Below are 11,553 nucleotides of genomic sequence, written 5' to 3'. Positions count from 1 at the left end.
CGCCCAAGATCTGATCTTTTTGTGTAAATAGTGAAACAAGAATATAACAAAAGACTGTTCTCACAATACAGAAGATATTAAAATACAATGTACCACTTTAATAACAAAATATACCACTTGGCAACATACTTACCACTGAGAACACATACAAATAATAAAGAAATGTGGACAAAATGCTATCTCAGGAATACGTTGGGAAACTGAAATGAGCAACAACACAAAATTCTTGTACATGGGTGATCTGAGTGCACAGTGAGTATATGATACAATGAAGATGCTAAAAAGTAAACATGGGCTGTTTAAAAATATGAAGGAGACCACATCATGAGGTAAGCTTCTATTTAGCATCTTAAATGCTTAATATTTAAAGATACACGCAGCAACTGAAGTAATGTCTGAGAAAGCTTGTGAACTATAATTGCTATATAGTCTAATTAATGTGTAAACAAAATTTAAAATGGAAATTGGGAGTGAAAGTGCAATATTCTACCTCCTCCCTGGCTCCTGTCTCAACAAGTATGTCCTCACCCCCCACTCCACCTGACCAATAAAGTCCATGTCTTCCAGTCTCTGGAGGGGTAGGCATATCTTCTCTTACTGAACACAGACCCAACAGTCTTCTACTGTACATGTATTGGGGGCCTCTTATCAGCTGGTGTATGCTGCCTGTTTGGTGGTACAGTGATTGAGAGATCTCAGGGGTCCAGATTAATTGAAACTGCTGGTCCTCCTACAGGATCGCCCTTCTCCTCAGCTTCTTTCAGCCTTCCCTATTTCAATAATAGCAGTGAGCTTCTTCTGTCTATAGGTTGGGTGCAAATATCTGCAGCTGACTATTTCATATTATTTCTTTTTTATTTTATTAGGTATTTTCTTTATTTACATGTAATATGATTTCTCCTTTCCCAGTTTCCCCTCCAAAAAACAAAAACAAAAAGCAACAACAATATCAAACCCCTACTACGGGCCCCCACCTCGCTAGCCAACCCACCCTCTCCCACTTACTGGCCCTGGTATTCCCCTACACTATGACACAGAACCTTCACAGGACCAAGGGCCTCTTCTCCCATTGATGAGTGACTTGGCCATCCTCTGTGAGCTCCTGAGTTGAAAGCTAAACAAAACTGCCCTCAGATCCAGGACTGTGGATGCCTCCTGTGGAGAGAATGCCTGACTACCTCAGATCAAAGACTTTCGCCCTTGCATTTGAAGTACCTTTTCCTCCAGTCTCATGTTGATGTTAAATGGCTTGGTATCGGGTTGCCCTTGGTTTTGATATTGCCTCTTGATATATAAATGGGGGCTCTTCTAGTAAACAGACACCTCTCTTGATACAGCTACCTGGCATCCGTGTCCTTTCTTTCTCTCTTACCCTCTTGTGTTTTCAGGTACTCAATTATTCTCCGTCCGAGAGCACCCACTAGTAGTGAGGGTCCGTCAGCCGGTCCTACTACAATCCTCTACTATAAACACGCTGCCAGAGCAATCAGTCCCACCATGTGTACTCTTTGGTTGGTGGTTTAGTCCCTGGGAGCTCTGAGGGTACTAGTTAGTTCATATTGTTGTTCATCCTAAGGGGCTGCAAACCCTTCAGCTCCTTGGGTCCTTTCTCTAGCTCCTTCATTGGGGACCCTGTGCTCAGTCCAATGGATGTCTGTGAGCCTCTACTTCTGTATTAGTCGGGCACTGTCAGAGCCTCTTAGGAGACAGCTATATCAGGCTCCTGTAAGCCAGCACTTGCTGGCATCCACAATAGTGTCTGGGTTTGGTAATTGAATATGGGAAAGATTCCCAGGTAGAACAGTCTCTGGATTGTCCTTCCTTCAGTCTCTGCTTCATAGTTAGTCTCTACAACTCCTTCCATGGGTATTTTTCCCCCTTTTAAGAAGGAATGAAGTGTCCACATTTTGGTCTCCCTTCTTGAGTTTCTTGTGGTTTATGGATTGTACTTCATGTATTTGGAAATTCTGGGCTAATAACCACTTATCAGAGAGTGCATACCATGTATGTTCTCTTGTGATTGGGTTACCTCACTCAGGACAATATTATCCAGATCAATCCATTTCCCTAAGAATTTCATAAATTCATTGTTTTTAATAGCTGAGTAGTACTCCATTGTGTAGATGTACCACAATTTCTGTATCCATTCTTCTGTTGAAATACATCTGGGTTGTATCCAGTTTCTGGCTATTATAAATAAGGCTGCTATGAACAAGGTGAAGCATGTGCCCTTATTACATATTGGAGCATCTTCTGGGTATATGCCCAGAAGGGGAATAGCTGGATCCTCTTGTAGAACTATGTCCAATTTCCGGAGGAACCGCCAAACTGATTTCCAGAGTGGTTGTACCAGCTTGCAATCCACCAGCAATAAAGGAATGTTCCTCTTTCTCCACAACCTTTCCAGCATGTGCTGTCACCTGAGTTTTTTATCCTAGCCATTCTGACTGGTGTGAGGTAGAATCTCAGAGTTGTTTTGATTTGCATTTCCCTAACGTCTAAGGATGTTGAACATTTCTTTAAGTGATTCTCAGCCATTCGGTATTATCAGTTGAGAATTCTTTGTTTAGTTCTGTATTTTTTTTTATGACAGAAGAATGTATTAAATTTCGTTACACTTTGTATTTTTTTAGATATTTTCTTTATTTACATGTAAATTTTTCCTTTCCCAGTTTCCCCTCCAAAAAACAAACAAACAAAAAAACAAACAAAAACAATAAGAACAAACTCCTGTATCGCTTTTTTAAATAGGGTTATTTGGTTCTCTGGAGTCAAACTTCTTGATTGAATATTAACCCTCTATCTGATATAGGATTGGTATAGATCTTTTCCCAATTTGTTGGTTGCCATTTTGTCCTATTGGCAGTGTCTTTTTCCTTACAGAAGCTTTGCAACTTTATGAGGTCCCATTTGTCAATTCTTGATCTTACAGCATAAGCTATTGGTGTTCTGTCCAGGAAATTTTCCCCTGTGCCTTTGTGCTCGAGGCTCTTCCCCACTTTCTTTTCTATTAGTTTCAGTGTATCTGGTTTTATGTTGAGGTTCCTGATCCACTTAGACTTGAGCTTTGTACAAGGAGATAGGAATGGATCAATTTGCATTCTTCTACATGCTAACAACCAGTTGAGCCAACACCATTTGTTGAAAATGCTGTCTTTATTCCTCTTTATGCTTTTAGCTCCTTTGTCAAAGGTCAAGTGACCATATGTTTGTGGGTTCAATTCTGGGTCTTCAATTCTGTTCCATTGATCTACCTGCCTGTCACGATACCAATACCATGCAGTTTTTATCAAAATTGCTCTGGAGTACAGCTTAAGGTCCGGGGTGGTGATTCCACCAAAGGTTCCTATACTGTTGAGAATAGTTTTGGCTAACCTGGGTTTTTTGTTATTCCAGATGAATTTACAAATTGCTCTTTCTAAGTCTGTGAAGAATTGAGTTGGAATTTTGATGGGGATTGCATTGAATCTGTAGATTGCCTTTGGCAAGATGGCCATTTTTACTATATTAATCCTGCCAATCCATGAGCATGGGAGATCTTTCCATCTCCTGAGATCTTATTTAGTTTCCTTCATTAGAGACTTGAAGTTCTTGTCAAACAGATCTTTTACTTGCTTAGTTAGAGTCACACCAAAGTATTTTAGATTATTTGGGACTACTGTGAAGGGTATTGGTTCCCTGTTTATTCTTTGTGTAGAAGAAGGCCACTGATTTGCTTGAGTTAATTTTTATATTCAGCTACTTTCTTGAAGTTGCTTATCAGGTTAGGAGCTCTCTAGTGCAATTTTTGAGGTCATATAAGTATGCTATCATTTCATCTACAAATAGTGATCATTTAACTTTCTTTCCAATTTGTATCCCTTTGATCTCCTTTTGTTGTCTAATTGCTCTGGCTAGGACTTAAGGTACAATATGAATAGGTAGGGAGAGAGTGGGTAGCCTTGTCTAGTCCCTGATTTTAGTGGGATTGCTTCAAATTTCTCTCCATTTAGTTTGATGTTTGCTACTGGTTTTTTGTATATTGCTTTTACTGTGTTTACGTATGGGCCTTGAATTCCTGATCTTTCCAAGACTTTTATCATAAAGGGATGTTGGATTTTGTCAAATGCTTTCTCAGCATCGAATGAGATGATCATATGTTTTTTTTCTTTGACTTTGTTTATATAGTGAATTACATTGATGGATTTCTCCATATTGAACCATCCCTGCATCCCTGGGATGAAGCCTACTTGATCATGATGGATGATCGTTTTAATGTGTACTTTGATTCAGTTTGCAAGACTTTTATTCAGTATTTTTGCATCTATAATCATAAAGGAAATTGGTCTGAAGTTTTTTTTCTTTGTTATGTCTTTGTGTGGCTTAGGTATAAGAGTAATTGTGGCTTCATAGAACAAATTGGATAGGGTAACTTCTGTTTCTATTTTGCGGAATAGTTTGAGGAGTATTGGTATTAGGTCTTCTTTGAAGGTTTGATAAAACTCTGCACTAAAACCTTCTGGTCCTGGGCTTTTTTTTTTTTTGGTTGGGAGACTATTAGTGACTGTTTCCGTTTCATGAGCAGATATGTGACTGTTTAGATCATTGATCTGATCTTGATTTAACTTTGGTACCTGGTATCTGTCTAGAAAATTGTCTATTTCATCCAGATTTTCCAGTTTTGTTGAGTATAGGCTTTTGTAGTAAGATCTCATGACTTTTTGGATTTCCTCAGTGTCTATTGTTATGTCTACCTTTTCACTTCTGATCTTTTCAATTTGGATACGGTCTCTGTTCCCACTCTTTAGTCTGCCTAAGGGTTTATATATTTTGTTGGTTTTCTCAAAGAACCAGCTCCTGGTTTGGTTGATTCTTTGTATATTTCTTTTTGTTACTGTTTGCTTGATTTCATCTCTTAGTTTGATTATTTCCTGCCTTCAACTCCTCTTCGGTGAATTTGCTTCTTTTTGTTCTAGAGGTTTCAGATGTGCTGTCAAATTGCTGGTGTATACTTTCTCCAGTTTCTTTTTGGCAGAATTTATAGCTACTAGTTTTCCTCTTAGGACTGGTTTCATTGTGTCCCATAAGTTTGGGTATGTTGTGGCTTCATGTTTATTAAACTTTAGAAAGTCTTTAATTTCTTTATTTTTTTATTGACCAAATTATCATTGAGTAGAGTGTTGTTATGCTTCCACGTGTATGTGGTCATTCTATTGTTTATGTTGGTATTGAGGAGCAGGCTTAATCCATGGTGATCTGATAGGATACAAGGAATTATTTCAATCTTCTTGTATCTGTTGAGGCCTGATTTGTGACCAATTATATGGTCAATTTTAGAAAAGGTAACATGAGGTGCTGAGAAGTTATATCCTTTTGTTTTAGGACAAAAAGTTCTATAGATATCTGTTAAATACCTCTGTTTCATAACTTCTGTTAGTCTCAGTGTGTCTTAGTTTCTGTTTCCATGATCTGTCCATTGCAGAGAGTGGGGTGTTGAAATCTCCCACTATTATTGTGTGTGGTGCAATGTGTGCTTTGAGCTTTAGTAAAGTTTCTTTTATGAATGTAGATGCACTTGCATTTGGAGCATAGAGGTTCAGAATTGAGAATTCATCTTGGTAGATCATACCTTTGATACATATGAAGTGCTCCTCCTTATCTTTTTTGATCAGTTTAGGATAAAAGTCGATTTTATTCAATATTAGAATGGCTACTCCAGCTTTTTTCTTGGGACCATTGGCTTGGAGAATTGTTTTCCAACCTTTTATTCTGAGGTAGTGTCTGTCTTTGTCACTGAGTTGGGTTTCTTGTTTGCAACCATATGTTGGCTCCTATTTGCAACAAAATGTTGGGTCCTGTTTACATACCCAATCTGATAAGTCTATTTTATATTAAATTATTTCATATTAAGTATATTAGCATATTAAATTATTTCATATTAAATATATTAGCAGATATTTGTTGTTGGGTCTTCCAGATTGTGGTGATGCTAAGTCCTTTTTGTGAGTGTTCGATAGCCTCAATAATATTGTCATGCCTTGGAACCACCCCTTGAGCTGGGTCCCACTTTGGTCCTGTCACTGGACCTTCTTTTCTTCAAGATTCTCTCCATTTCCATCCCTGTAATTAATTCTTTCAGGCAGGAACAATTGTGGTTCAGAGTTGTGACTGTGGGCTGGTCCCCCTCTCCCTCACTTGATGACGTGTCTTCCTGCTGGAGGTGGGCTCTTTAAGTTCCCTCTCCCTACTCTCAGGCATTTAATCTAAGGTTGCTCCCTTTGAGTCCTGAGAGTCTCTCACCTCTCAGGTCTCTGGTGTATTCTGGAGGGTCCCCCCAACTTCCTATCTCTGCATTTGACTGTTTCTATTCTTTCTGCTGGTCCTTATTGCTTCTGTCCTTTTCCCTCACTCAATACCAGATTAGATTCCCCTCTCCAACCCACTCACCCCTCCTCCTGCCCCCCATCCACTTTCCCTCCCAGGTCTCTCCCTCCCCTACCTTGTGATTGCTTTCTTCTCCCTCCCAAGTTCATCCTCATTTCGACATCCTCACTTCGGCAGTTCAGCTTATTGACTCTTTTGAGTTCTGTGGACTGTATCTTGTGTATTCTGTACATTTTTTTTTCTAACATCCACTTATTAATGAGTATATACCATGCCATGTCCTTTTGGGTCTGAGTTACCTCACTCAGAATGGTATTTTCTATTTTCATCCATTTGCCTGCAAACCTCAGGATGTGCTCATTCTTTATAGCTGAGTAATATTCCATTGTGTAAATGAATCATATTTGGTGTATCTATTCTGTTGTGGGACATCTGGTTTGTTGATAGCTCTGGCTATCGCAAATATGGCCACTATGAGCATAGTGAAACATGTTCCCCTGTGGAATGGAGGGGCATCCTTTGGGTACATTTCTAGGAGTGGAATAGCTGGGTCTTCAGGTAGATCTATTTCTAATTTTCTGAGGAACCTCCAGATTGATTTCCAGAGTGGTTGTATTAGTTTGCAATCTCATCAGTAATGGAGGAGTGTTCCTTTTTCTCCACATCCTCTCTAACATGTGTTGTCACCTGAGTTTGAGATCTTAGTCATTATGATTGGTATAAGGCAGAATCTCAGGGTCCTTTTGATTTGCATTTTTCTGATCAGTAAGGACTTTGAACATTTCTTTATGTGTTTCTCAGTCATTCAAGATTCTTCAGTTGTAAAAACTTGGTTTAATTCTATACCCCATTTTTGGATTTTTTTTTTTTTTTTTTTTTTTTTTGGTGATTAGCTGCTTGAGTTCTTTATATATTTTGGATATTAGGCCTCTATCAGATGTGGGGTTAGTGAAGATTCTTTTCCCAATCTGTAGGTTGCTGATTTGTATTATTGACTATGTCCTTTGCCTTACAGAAGCTTTCCATAATGAGGTCCCACTTACCAATTCTTGATCTTAGAGCATGAGCCTTTGGAGTTCTGTTTAGGAAATTTCCCCTTGTACCAATGAGTTCAAGGCTCTTTCCCACTTTCTCTTCTCTTAGATTCAGTGAATCTGGTTTTATGTTAAGGTCCTTGATCCACTTAGGCTTGAGCTTTGTGCAAGGTGACAAATATGGGTCTATTTCCATTTTTTTTAACCCAGAACTATTTATTGAACATGCTTTCTTTTTCCAATTGTATATTTTTGGCTTTTTTGTCAAAGATCAAGTGTCCATAGTGTGTGGTTTTTTTTCTAGGTCTTCAATTCTATCCCGTTGTTCAACATGTCTGGCTCTGCACCACTACTATGCAGTTTTTATCACTATTGCTCTGTACTTAAGTTTGAGGTCAGTGATGGTGTTTTCCCCCAGCTATTCTTTTATTGTTAAAAATTGTTTTTGCTATTCTTTTTTCGCCTTCCCAGATCAATTTGAGAATTGCTTTATCCATGCCTTTGAAGAATTGTGTTGGGATTTTGATCAGAGGATAACTTCTAACATTATTCATCAGGTACCTTTTGAGACAGCTTGTTTTTTCTTCCTAACTATTGAGGCCTGTTTTGTGATTATACCATCAGTGTTGGAGAAGGTACTATGAGGTCCTGAGAAGAAAGTATATCTATTTGTTTTAGGATAAAATGTTTTATAGATATCTGTTAAGTCCATTTGTTTCATAATTTCTGTTGGTTTCACTGTGTCTCTGTTTAGTTTATGTTTCCATGATCAGCTTGCATTACCTTATAACAGAGAGTGGGGTGTTAAAATCTCCCACTATTACTGTCTGTGGTGCAATGTGTGCTTTGAGCTTTAGTAAAGCTTCTTTTATGAATGTAGATGGCCTTGCATTTGGAACATAGAAGTTCAGAATTGAGAGTTCATCTTGATAGATCATACCCTTGGTGAGCATGAAATGTCCCTCCATATCTTTTTTGATCACTTTAGGGTGAAAGTCAATTTTATTCGATATTAGAATGGCTACTCCAGCTTTTTTCTTGGTACCATTTGCTTGGAAAATTATTTTCCAGCCTTTTACTCTGAGATAATGTCTGTCTTTGTCACTGAGGTGGGTTTCCTGTGTACAACAAAATGTTGGATCCTGTTTATATACTGAGTCTGATAGTCTATGTCTTTTTATTGAGGAATTAAGTCCAGTGATATTAATAGATATTAAGAAACAGTAATTGTTGCTACCTGTTATTTTTGTTGTTAGAGTTAGAATTCTGTTCATTGGCTTTCTTCTTTCAGTTTTATTGGAAGATTACTTTCTTGCTTTTATTAGGATGTAGTTTTTCTCCTTGTGCTGGAGTTTTCCATTTATTATCCTTTGAAGGGCTGGATTTGTGGAAATATATTGTGTAAATTTGGTTTTGTCATGGACACCTTGATTTCTCCATCTACGGTAATTGAGAGTTTTGTTGGGTATAGTAGCCTGGGATGGCATTTGTGTTCTATTGGGGTCTGTATCACATTAGCTCAGGATCCTCTAGCTTTCATAGTCTCTGGCAAGAAGTCTGGGGTAATTCTGACAGGCCTGCCTTTATTTACTTGACCTTTTTCCCTCACTGCTTTTAATATTCTTTCTTTGTTGTGTGCATTTTCTGTTTTGATTATTATGTGGCAGGAGGAATTTCTTTTCCAGTCCAAACTATTTAGAGTTCTATAGGCTTCTTGTATATTCACAGGCATCTCTTTCTTTAGGTTAGGGAAGTTTTCTTCTATAATTTTGTTGAAGATATTTACTGGCCCTTTAAGTTGGAAGTCTTCCCCCTCTTCTTTACCTATTATTCTTAAGTTTGGTCTTCTCATAGTGTCTTGGATTTTCTGGATGTTTTAGGTTACGATCTTTTTGCATTTTGCATTGTCTTTGACTGTTGTGCTGATGTTTTTGATGTTATCTTCTGTACCTGAGATTCTCTCCTGTATCTTTTGTATTCTGTTGGTGATGCTTGCAACTTGGTTCCTGACTTCTTTGCTAGAATTTCTATGTCCAGAGTTGTCTCTTTTTGTGATTTCTTAATTGTTTCTACTTTGATTTTTAGATCCTGGATGGATTTGTTCATTTCCTTCACCTGTTTGGTTGTATTTTCCTGTAATTCTTTAAGGGATTTTTGTGTTTCATCTTTAACGGCTTTTACCTGTTTACCAGTTTTCTCTTGTATTTCTTTAAGGGAGTTATTTATGTCCTTCTTAAATTCCTCTATCAGCATCATGAGATATGATTTTAGATCCAAATCTTGCTTTTTCAGTGTGTTGGGGTATCTAAGAGTTGCTGTGTTGGGAATACTGTGTTCTGATGATGTCAAGTATTCTTGGTTTCTGTTGGTAAGATTCTTATGTTTGCCTTTTGCTATCTGTTAATCTCTGGTGTTAGATATTCTTGCTGTCTCTGGCTGGAGCTTGTTCCTCTTGTGGGTCTATAAGCCTGTCTCAGCACTCCTGGGAAATTAGCTCACTACTGGTAAGACCTGTGAACAGAGGGCTGTGGATCAGCCATGACTCCTGGGTACAGATGGATGCAGGAAGGACCCTGTCCCAGCAACTCTACTGCTTCTGCTCCTTGTGCTTCCTGGCTGGTCCTGCAGTAGAAGGTCACTGATTCACTGGGTCAGAGCACTCCCTGGAGACAAGCTCTCTGCTGGCAGGACTGGTGCACAGAGTGCCATGGAACAACCCCACCTCCTGGGTGTAGATGGAGACAGGAAGGCCTCTGTCCCAGCTGCTCTAATAACCTTCTTTTGATATTTTTAAATTTTATTAATTGTCACCAAGTTTTTTATTAATTTTCAACTCGTCAGCTCAAGGAAAATGTTAAATTGTCACATAGATAAACTTAGAAACAAATAATCCCTGTCTATAAGGTTTTATAAGGACTTCATTCATGAGAACTGTGTGATTTATTCTATGTTTACCAACAGAACAAAGTTAGGATCAAATTTCAGGAACAAACATTGCACTGTAATCATGATTTAATTAAAGCTTGGGCTGCCTTGCAAAGAAACCAATATGGTATTATGGGATGTAATCAAGCATAATACATATAATTTTATATAGAAACATCCTCAGGGTGTTTATGAAGTCACCTGCAGTTTCAGAAACTGGATTCTTCCTGGGTGGAGGACAGGGACCTGGAAAAAAAGGGTTCAAAATGTGCGAGGAATAAATGAAACCAAGAGAAGTATTCTGATCAAGGTTCAAACTTTACTGAGGGAATCAGGTAAATATACGAAGTACAGAAATGAAAGCAAGTCTCTAGGTTCCATGATATTTGCATAATGTAAATATTGCAGTAAATCTCAGGCACCAGTGTCTCAGCAACTCAGAAGCCTCCAGCTTGGTGGGTGGACTTCTAAGCTGCTGCTTTGAAGAGAGGTGACAGTCCACAGAGAGCCTTTGTTTGTCTCCCCAGGTGGGATAGCTGCTTCCCGGCAGAGGCTGGCAGTGTGTTGGATGGCTTGGCTAATGGAGGAGACTAAAATTCCTCTCTGTTATTAAAAATTAGCTGCACTAGGGCATTATCATGCACCATACTCTTGCATGGGAATTTTCAAGGGACCTTGGCAATCTCACCTGCAGTTAAATATCTACTGGCAACTGTCTTACCCGTCTTTGGAAGTCATGTAGAGCTTGTTTGTATTCTACAAACGGGGTATTTCCATGTTTAAAAAACATGTGAACCTGTCTTAAGTTGAGAGTAGCAGAGACCTATTCGCTGAATGTAGGTTTTCACAATGCATCTTATTCCCTTACAGCCAATGCCACAACATGCCTTTATCACCTACGATGCCAAACTGTCATAGTCTCTCTGGAGTTTACTTTTTCTGAAGTCCATGTGAAGCTTGGCTGGTGTCCTGATGGGTTTAGACACATAATAGACTTGCAAAATAACAGCCCCCAAACTAGGAACTCTTTCAACAACTTTGCCTGAAGAATAGGCCTTCAATTCAGTTACAAATTAGTAACTTCCAGGCTAGAAGCTCTGGGATTGAGCTTAGAGTGTCTTTGTGCTCCAGGAGTGAGTGAGCTTTGATTTTTTGTGTACTTTTGAGGTGAGATTTCAGGTGAAGGGAGGAGGTGCTCTGAGAGTGACAAAGAAATTATCAGCTCTCAAAA

The sequence above is a fragment of the Mastomys coucha genome, unplaced genomic scaffold, assembly GCF_008632895.1.
Source record: "Mastomys coucha isolate ucsf_1 unplaced genomic scaffold, UCSF_Mcou_1 pScaffold22, whole genome shotgun sequence".
NCBI lineage: Eukaryota > Metazoa > Chordata > Mammalia > Rodentia > Muridae > Mastomys > Mastomys coucha.
The sequence above is the reverse complement of the archived record's forward strand: the minus strand, read 5'-3'. Positions refer to the sequence as shown.